Source organism: Chiroxiphia lanceolata, chromosome 21, assembly GCF_009829145.1.
Source record: "Chiroxiphia lanceolata isolate bChiLan1 chromosome 21, bChiLan1.pri, whole genome shotgun sequence".
NCBI classification, from domain to species: Eukaryota; Metazoa; Chordata; class Aves; order Passeriformes; family Pipridae; genus Chiroxiphia; species Chiroxiphia lanceolata.
In genome coordinates, this window is record NC_045657.1 from 7552529 (window position 1) to 7561721 (window position 9193).

The 9193-nt window shown below is 45.2% G+C and overlaps 1 long non-coding RNA gene across 1 annotated transcript; it reads left to right on the forward strand.

Annotated features, from left to right (window-relative positions):
- The first annotated feature begins 2626 nt into the window (after positions 1-2626).
- On the forward strand, positions 2627-7187 carry LOC116797219. The gene is made up of 3 exons (XR_004360593.1): positions 2627-2770; positions 6181-6356; positions 6878-7187. It is a non-coding gene; the product is annotated as an uncharacterized LOC116797219 (long non-coding RNA).
- The last annotated feature ends 2006 nt before the right edge of the window (positions 7188-9193 follow it).

Sequence of the window (9193 nt, forward strand, 5' to 3'; positions counted from 1 at the left end):
ATTATGTTGGGTTGGCTGAAGTGTAGTGGACCAGGAGACCATGGTGGGTGTATGTTTGAGACCCTTGGGACAGCCAAATTACATCAATGAGATGCCTTTCAAACAAAAATTTTTATGGAAGGGGCACTGGAGAGAGAAAAATCAAAAGCTCCAGCCAGCTCCACTAAAAGCCTTTCGATTGTAAAAAAAAAAAAAAAAAAAAGAAAGTATTGTCTTTATTTCCGCTGTTTTCCTGACCCAGAGTGTGTTTAATGCAGTAGGAACCATTTGACAAACTCAATTAATTTCCACTTAGAATAAGGTATTTAATCTGAAGAGTTTTAGATTAACTAGGGCGGGTGCAGTTTGACTCTCTGACTGATTGAATTAAACTTCCATTCATTTCCAGCCATGCCAGATCCAAAAATTCTTCAACAGTTTCCACCTTCTCTTCCTTCTGCCTGGCATGTTTGCTTTCCCTCCTTCTGGACAAAAGAATGGTGGATGGGATTCAAAAGGGGTAGCAGATTCTGAAAATGGTTGAAGCAAATGTCACAGGCAGGGAATACCAGAGTGGAGATGGTAAAAGAATTCACTACTTAAAGGAAAGGAAGGCAGGGAGAGGGAGGTTGTTTCTTGAAAGATTTCAAGATTCCAAGAACAGATTTGATGGTCAGGGAAGTAGGGATATCCATCCTGCCAACCAAAGCTGGAAGGGATGGATTTCTCTGAAGGATTTAGCATGTGGAGCACTGAGCACCCAGTTCTGCCCCAGGTAACAAAACCCCTGAGAACAAGACCTGTCATTTCACCAAAAATTCTTCTCCATCGGCCTCGCACGAAGCTGATCAAAGTCATCAGGAGTGTTTCCCATGGTCTCAGCGGGCAATGAAAGGTCTTAAGGCAGCAGATGTACAATTTCTGTTTGGGAAACCTGCCTGCAGAGAACCAGAGAGCTCTGAGGCAGCAACATTCAGCCCTGTACCAAACCCACATCGTTTGGGATGGAGATGCCACAAGGAGATGCCAAAAGTCTACTCCCCTTACATCCCCTCCCTCCTGCTCTTTCACCAGCAAGAATATGAATCAAGCCCTGAAGAGAGCTGTCAGTGAGGGATGATTTTCCTGTGATTATTGCCTGGGTGAGAGATTATGCCTTGTTTTTTTGCAAACTGCCTTATTTGCAGAGCAGAACACATTGGGCTCATGTCCAATTGATGCATTCCTCTTCAAACAGCAGATCCAACTACAGAGTGAGATGCAAATTTAATTATTCCACATGTAGGAAACAGAAATGGAATCTCATTGTTAAATTTGTTCTCCTACGTTGGAAAGATAAAAAAACAAAGAAAGATGCTGAAGTGGCCTGTGTGAGCTGAATACATTTCACTCCCCAGAGCTGGAGAGAAATGAACTCTGTTCCTGCTGCAGAAGCCTCACTGATAGAATTCTTTTTCTTTTTCTCTTTTTTATTTCCATATTCAGCATTATGAGGAGCTGCAACTTCTTGCTCATTTGCATGTGTATGTGCCATTCACACCCCATTTCCAGGGAGTGTTTTGGGACTACTTCCCTTCCCTTTGAAAATGGCCTCCCAGGATGAGAACCAAGCTGGCTGGGACTTAGATGGTGGGACATCTAGACCAGAACTGACACAAATGTTCTTCCTTAAGGATTTGTTCCTCTTGTCATGGCTCGGTTAAAGCTGCTTAGGGGACCACTGTGTCATCTGCAGTCTGTTTCCTGCTGCCCTTTACGAGTGGGTGGGAGACCTCTCCCATTGCTCCAGTTTCTGAGAGGGAAAAGGACTTTCCTGGAAGGTTTTACTCTCTTTCTTTGTGTCTTTCCCTCTCTGTCTGCTAATTGTTGCAGTTTCCTTCATGCCCTGCTTGGATCTGGTAGCAGTGGAGCACAGATGTGTTGTGGGCATTACCAGTGAGAGGTTTGTGGTAGGGAACACCATCCTCTTTGGCACTAACTTGTTCATCTCCAGTATTTGTGTAGAACAAAGATCAACAACTTTGAGGACAAGCTGTTCTTCCATCAATCCACCTCAATAGCATCTGGCTCCAGAACTTGTGTCCCATAGAGAGGAGTTCTGAACCTTCTGAAGGTTTCCAGAATCATCTGCTGCAAGAACTGCTGTGATTTAAGGGCAGCCTGAGCTCAGAGTTTGGTCTTCCCAAAAGGGTGATCTTGTGCAAGGCTGGGCTTCAGGTCTGTCTCTTGAACCTGCAATTCAGGGGTGACAGATTTGTCTCAAAGACAATTTGCCGGGTCTTCTTTGGATGGTGCTGGGAGCCACATCCATAAGATAAAGGCAGCTGAGGAGGTCTGTCCCAGAGCCACTCCAGCTCACCTACCTTAGACTGACAGCTGCCCCAGAGCCAGAGCCACACTCTGTCCAGTGATGGATCAGGACACTGGACCCATTCATGACAGGTCATATCTTAGGACAGAAAGAATAAGTCCTGTACACTGTCACCCAGAGGAAAACTCCATCTTTTATCTCCCAATGCACCCCTCACAGCCACAGGCTACTGAGTAACATCAACATTCTATAGGGATGGGGAACATGTCCATGGAAGGAGTTCATGTAATAGATGACATATCACCCCCAGGACAGAGACATTCCTGGGGCACTCACCTTCTGCTGCCCTTTTGCCTGTTCTTTATATTTTCCCAAAAGCTGCCTATAATTCACATCTGGACACGTGCTCCTTTCCTGCACAAAAACATCCCAAGACCTGCTCTGGCTGAGCAAATTTCCCTGCCAGGAGCAGAACAAGAGGTGAGCAGGGCTCCAAACCAGTGTAGAGTGTGCTGGTGTTTAGATCCAAGCTGTGCACTGGCAGTGACATTTTTAAAAGGGTCTCTCTCCTGAGAGGGTCTCACTCCCGTGAGTGGCAGGGGTTTGGTGTTTTTTAAACACAGAACATTTCTGTGATGTGGTTTGCAGCACAACCCCCAGACAGAGGCACAGGTGAGGGGGTGAAGAGCTGCAACACAAGGGCAGCCAGAGGCAGGAATTTTTTAATTAGCTTTTACACTGGAAAAAGGGTTTGTGTGGCCACACTTTTAGCTCAGGGGAATCCATAACCCAGCCTTGCATAGCCTGGGTATGCCTACCACAAAAAGGAAAAGGAGTTAGTCAAACAGGGGAAATAAACATTGGGTTACAGCTAAAAGAACATCATTTCCTACCAAACTCTTTCTGTGTTTACCATATTAAATGATCAAAACATTTGCTCTGTATCAAACTGTGCAGATGGAGCATTAAAAGGTCAGCTGTTAACCTGCAGAGGCAAAGAGACTCCACATCTCTCTCTTAAAGATGATTCTCCATCCTGAATGGGTCCCCATGGCACTCCTATAATAACACTAATGCTCCAAGTGGCCCTACAGTGACTCTCATTTGCAGTGCTTGGAACCTCTTCATTAAGACCCAAACTCCCACTCTGAAGATGGGTCCTGACTTTCTTATGGCACTTGAACAACTGGGGAAACTGAGACTAAATGCTTTCAATTAAAAAAAAAAAAATCGATTTCGAATTCCTAATTCTCAGCCTCTTGTTCCAGTCTTCAGGTAGGTTTCAACACAGTAGAGTTTGTTGTATTAAATATTCAAAAAATCATGGAACTGGGGTAGTCTATGGATTGTGGATCTCTTCTGACTAACTTGTTCAGCTGTGTGGTCAGTAATTCTAAAAGAATTGAAAATATCTTTGAAGGAATAGGAGGAAAATCAGGGGCAATGAAGAGCAAGGTGTTTGTATTCATGGAACAGGGGCCAGTCTACCCTTGGGGGCAGCTTAAAAAATAACAGCTGTGTTATGCCTCAGCCTCTTTGGGACAGATAAGAACTCTGCACCAGGCTTGATCCTCAGAGCCTAGCAGGGCCATGGATTTGTTTACATTTTAGTTCAGAGGGGGATTTAAGTCCCTGTTTTTATCTTTAAGACTCCTGATAGCTGCACGAACTCTCTGGTATTTTTCACTGAAGAACGAGCCCCTCAGTGAATCAAGGCCTTGTTACACCCCTGGAGCAGATGGGAGAGGTGAAAGCCTGGCCCCACCTTCCCAACCTGCCAATGGAGCAGCTGAGCTGGAATGCAGATGTTGCCACACTCAGCTCTGCTTCACAGAGGAAGGAGTAGGAGGAGGTGTGAGATGTAGAGCACATTTATACTCACAAGACAATGCAAATGACTTCTTACTCTGGCTTCAAGCCTGAGCTTGGAGGTATAATACAGGTTAATTAAAGACACAGGAGAGTGTGGGGAAGATGCACAGATTGGATGAAGCAATAGTGGCGTGGCCAAGGCTGAGGAAAGAAGTCCCAAGTTGATTCCTGCAGAGAAAATTGACACCACAAACCAGTTTTGCTTCTTTTTTTTTTTTATTCTGAGAGGGAAAGCAGAGCATCAAAGCACTGAGCAGAGCTGGTGCAAAAGTGGAATGGTCACTGTTGATTCTGGTTATCCCCATAACTTCAGCGGCATGGGAAAACTGGGATAAATTTCTGTTTGTGCTATGAGTCCATTCCAAGATGAGATATCCTGTGGGTCAATGATTCCCTGTTCACCCCATTAACGAGTCCCAGAGGGCAAAGAGGATCATTCCCCACAAATGGTGAAACAGGTTTTCCCGTCTTTTGACAGAGTGAAATCATGAAGGCATGGGATGTGTTTCTGGAAGACAGGCTACAGCCACACACCTCCTGTTTCTTGGGTCAGGACAGGGACAATCACTGGAAATTTGGCAATGTATAGTGAGGAAAGAGTCAGTCTAAATGACCCCAGAACTTGTCCATTTCTCAAATACATTAGTGACCTTTGTATGCCAGGACTGTTATGCCTCTTTTATCCACACCTTAGAGTCTCAGAAAAGAAATTGGTATGAAATTGTGGTTCCTACTATTTGTGCAAGCACTAAATCTTGCTTTGTTTTTCCTATTTTCTTTGCTTCATTTTTTTTTAATAGCCATCCAGGCTTCTTTACTGAAGCCATAAAAAGTACAAGTTATGAAAAGCAAAAGAAAAAGGTTGTTTCTAAGCAAAGGAACATGTCTCTGTATGTGTTTGTGGACTGAGCAGCACAAGAGGGGACCCGATCCTCAAAATGTTTGTGGGATGCAACACACCACAGAGACCTGAATTGAGCCCTCCAGGCACAACTGTAATGTAAATATTAATTAACATTAATGGTCTGTGGCCTTGCCTGTCAGCTGGAAGCCAGCAAGACTGTGTGTGGCTGAGTACATTAATTTGTTGGAGGAGCCCTGAAAGCAGAGTCTGGTGGTGTGATGAGCACAGCGGGTTCGTTCCCTCGTGCCCACCCTGCTCTGCTTCTGGGTTACTTTTAGGGAGGGAAATCACCACTGGGATGGGATGCTGGGGCTGTTTCAAAGAGCACTGGAGGCACAGGTGGGAGACAGGCTCGTTGCTGAGCTCTGTGCCCTACCATGGGCTCCTCGTGCTGCCAGCTCTGGGCACGGTGCCATGTATTTGTCACGCTGGGAACACCGCCTGCACGTGGCAGGTAACACTTCCAAAAGCATCCCTCATTCTCCTGGGCAGGTGTCTCCAAGCTGCACCACGTTCCTCTTGCAGCCAGGCACACAGCAGTGCTTTGGAGGCCTCCAGCTGGAACATCTCAAGTTCCCACTTGCTCCCGTTCTGTGGCCCCAATTCTCAGCATCAACGTCTCACCCGCTTTCCTTTCTTCCCTCCCTCCCTCCCTCCCTCTCTCTGCAAGCACCTCCGATGAATTATTAATTGCAGCTCATCCAATTAAAGGGCTCCTGCATGTTAATAATTCATGGCTGCTCATCGGAGCGCTTGGCTGGCAGGCTGTGCAGCACGAGGGCTGGGGCTGGGGTGAACTGAGAGGAGTGAAGTGCAATAAAGAAAGGAAGAAATCAATAGTGTAGCACAGGCTGTACACATCCAGGAGACTCTTTATTATAGCTGAGAATTGCTTTCTGTGATTGCTACCATCATTACTTCTGTATTTATTTTTTAACGACTCGTCCATCATGACACCCGTATACATAACGAAAAAGGCCAATTGCACTAAACCAGTTAAATTCTTTTAATGCCTGGCACTGGGTGAAAGCAATAATGAGTTCATTTTGTCTCTACTCCCTCTCCCAGTGAAGCCTTCCTCATCCAGAAGCCAGTTTCATTGTTATCTCTGCAGGTTACAATAGATCTACCGCTTTTCCCTCTGGAAATGGACCCATCAATGATGTTCACGGGAGCAACTTGCAGCTTAACAGCTCTGGCATAAGCACAGAAAGGCAGTTCCCAGGACATGAGAATGCCAGCAGGGTTTTCAGAGGAACTGTGAGTGTGGTGCTGTTGCAGAACCAACAGGTGAAGGAAGAAAGGGAACAAATCTGGAAACCTCTCCCAAGGTTTGAGATGAGCTGGCATTAGGGAGAAGTTTTTCAAGATAGTCTGGGATGAGAGCCATGTATGTTAGAGGGCAGATCTGAAATGTGGAGAAAGGGACATCGTAGATTTTGGTGTGGGAGCACAGTCATAGGGACAAATCCCAGCCTGGCAAATGGCCAAGCTCCTTGTTGTCTCAGAAAGAGGCCCACCAAGAATGCAGGGTTGGAAGAGAAAGCCAGAGAAAGTCAAAGGAGAAATTAGATCCACTTTTTTTTTGCCAGCAACGGCAGAACACTGAAAGAAAATTCTCAACAGGGCTTTCAACAAAGGCATGTGCAGATGGACATCACACTGAGGCCCAGAGCCTCCTGAAAGGTGCCTCAAACACGGGGCAATGGTTTACAGCCAATAAACAACCCAGTAAAATGGTGTGGACTGCACTGAGCAGGAATCAAATCAAACAGCCATGTCCTCAAAAGTCTTTTGTCTTTCTTTCACAGGGGCCACACCCTCCTTTTATAAGCTTTGTGGGACTATGAAGAGGAGGTCAAACTTGTACTGGGGAACTCCTTTTGTAGCCTTGCATGTCGGGGACATTCTCCTTTAAACCACATTTGATGGAAACCATAAAAAAGCCCACTGCTAATGTGTGGCACAGCCAGCAGTGCCTGTGGGTGAGCTTATTTTGAAAGGAATCAGGACTTTGTACAACATCTGCTTCAGCAAGACTTCAGACTGGGGCTTTCCACCACACTGCAAATGCAGAATACTGATGAAACATCACTCCTGCACGGGAGTGTGATGTGGCTGAATCACAGATTTTAAAATATGTAAGAACTTGGAGGGAATAGTTATTCTCTTTTTAGTGCAAGTGATTTTAGTGCTGATTTGAGAACCCTGAGGAGAATGTGGAGTTCAGTCTTCATGGCCCATTCAGTCTTTGGTCTCTCGGCTGCAATTTCCAATTAGTGCTAATTTGATTGTGGTTTCTGTGGTGTGGATCACAATGACCTTTTATACTCGGCTGATCTGGCACTGCAATTTGGTGGATCTTTCCCCATGGGCAGTGGATAATTTAAGCCTCTGCCTCCACCATATTTAAATGTTTTGCTCAGCCCCAGCTCCTGGTTAGGCTGGTTCTGAAGCTGTTCAGGCTCACAGTGGCTCACTCATCATTTCTCTTTCCAGACCCCCAAAGCCACATCCTAACTCCTGGCTCCACCTGCTAAATGTGCACCACCAAAATAAGGCCACAGAACTAAAAACTGGCACAAAAGAAAGGATAAATCCCTTGAAACACTAAGGGATACTTAGAGGAGAGCTGTGATTAGGAGTGGCTTGGCCCAGCTCCGGGTGGCTGAGGAGGCAACTCATTGCACAAATGGCTCAGTAACCAGCTGCTGAACATTCTCAAGGGAAAGGGCAATCAGTGAGGGAGGTTTTAATATCTCAGGAGGCTTCTCAGTGATTGTGTCAGCATCTCACCATCTGTGCAAGACAGGGCAAGGTGGATCCTGGCATTGCCAGCACAGGAACTACCCTTCCTTGCACTAGAACCAGCTCCTGTGTGCAGGGGTGGGTGACACGAGCTGGCACATGGCACACACCACTGCCAGCCAGCCCCCTCTCCACACAGCTTCCTTCCATAAAAAAAGACATCTTTTTCCAGATTTTTGCAATATCTCAGTTTGTTCCCTGTGTGCCCACAGATCAATTCCACAGAATGAAACCAAAGGGAGCTTGTAACGTTGCTGTGCTTTTAAACAAGAACAAGATCAACAGATAATAGCAAAAAAAACCCCACACAAATTTCTGTGTTTGGGTTTGTTGTTTTTTTTTTTATCTTTAGTGACATTTTCATAAGGGAAGAATTGATCTTGCCTCAACTCTGGAGTTGAGTTCTTTGAAAAACCTTGCTTTTAGCTTGCAATAAAAAGGTGGAGAGGTGAGCACAGATGATGCCCCACTTCCAAACACCTCTCTGGAAGCTTGAATCCAAATTGAGTTCCCTTCCATCATTGCTTTGTACAATACGATTTTCCACTTGTATTTCTCTCTTCTGTTTGCTTTATGTGTCTGTTAATACATAAGTCTGTTCTTTTTTATCTTGCTTGTATTTTTGGCACTTTTTTTCCCCCTTTCCCTGCTTAGCACTAAACTGCAGCAGACACATTGTGCTTTCAGCTGCCTGTGATCTGTCAGCAGGCCCAGGAGCTTAGTCTGAATGGGCTATGTAAATATTGCCTCAAAATTACAAATATTCAGCGTGGCAGTAATATATGGGGCTTTTGTTAAAGCATCTTGTTTTATGGGCTTAACCACAGGCTGGGAAGCACGGAGATGTTGATGTGTTATTTGTACAAGGGACACACACTCACGTGTACACAATAGCAGTTCAGGCCATAAACATCATGGCAAAATTGCTCCCAAATCAAAACAAACCCCAAAAGAGACATGATGGAAATGAAGTCAGACTGCATTGCTTTTGGGGCACACACCTTCCTTTTTTTTTTTTGCTCTTTCCCTCTGAAAATGGATGGAAAAGAGAACTCTGGTGCTGAGAAACCTATTCTGGATCAACACATTTAGAAACAAAATGTACCTTTGTATCTAAAAATCTGAGTGTCATGAATATTTAACGTGGGAGGAAAGAATGATTTTGTCAGTGTGTAAAGCAGTCCCAGAGAGGCTCGAATTCTGCCTGGTTTCTATTAGCTTTCCTTCTCTGTAAACACACTGAGTCATTTGCTGCAGGAGAGGTGTGTGAGCACAGGGAGGGAGAGGCACAAGGGTGTAAAGAAAAATCCCCACTGCCA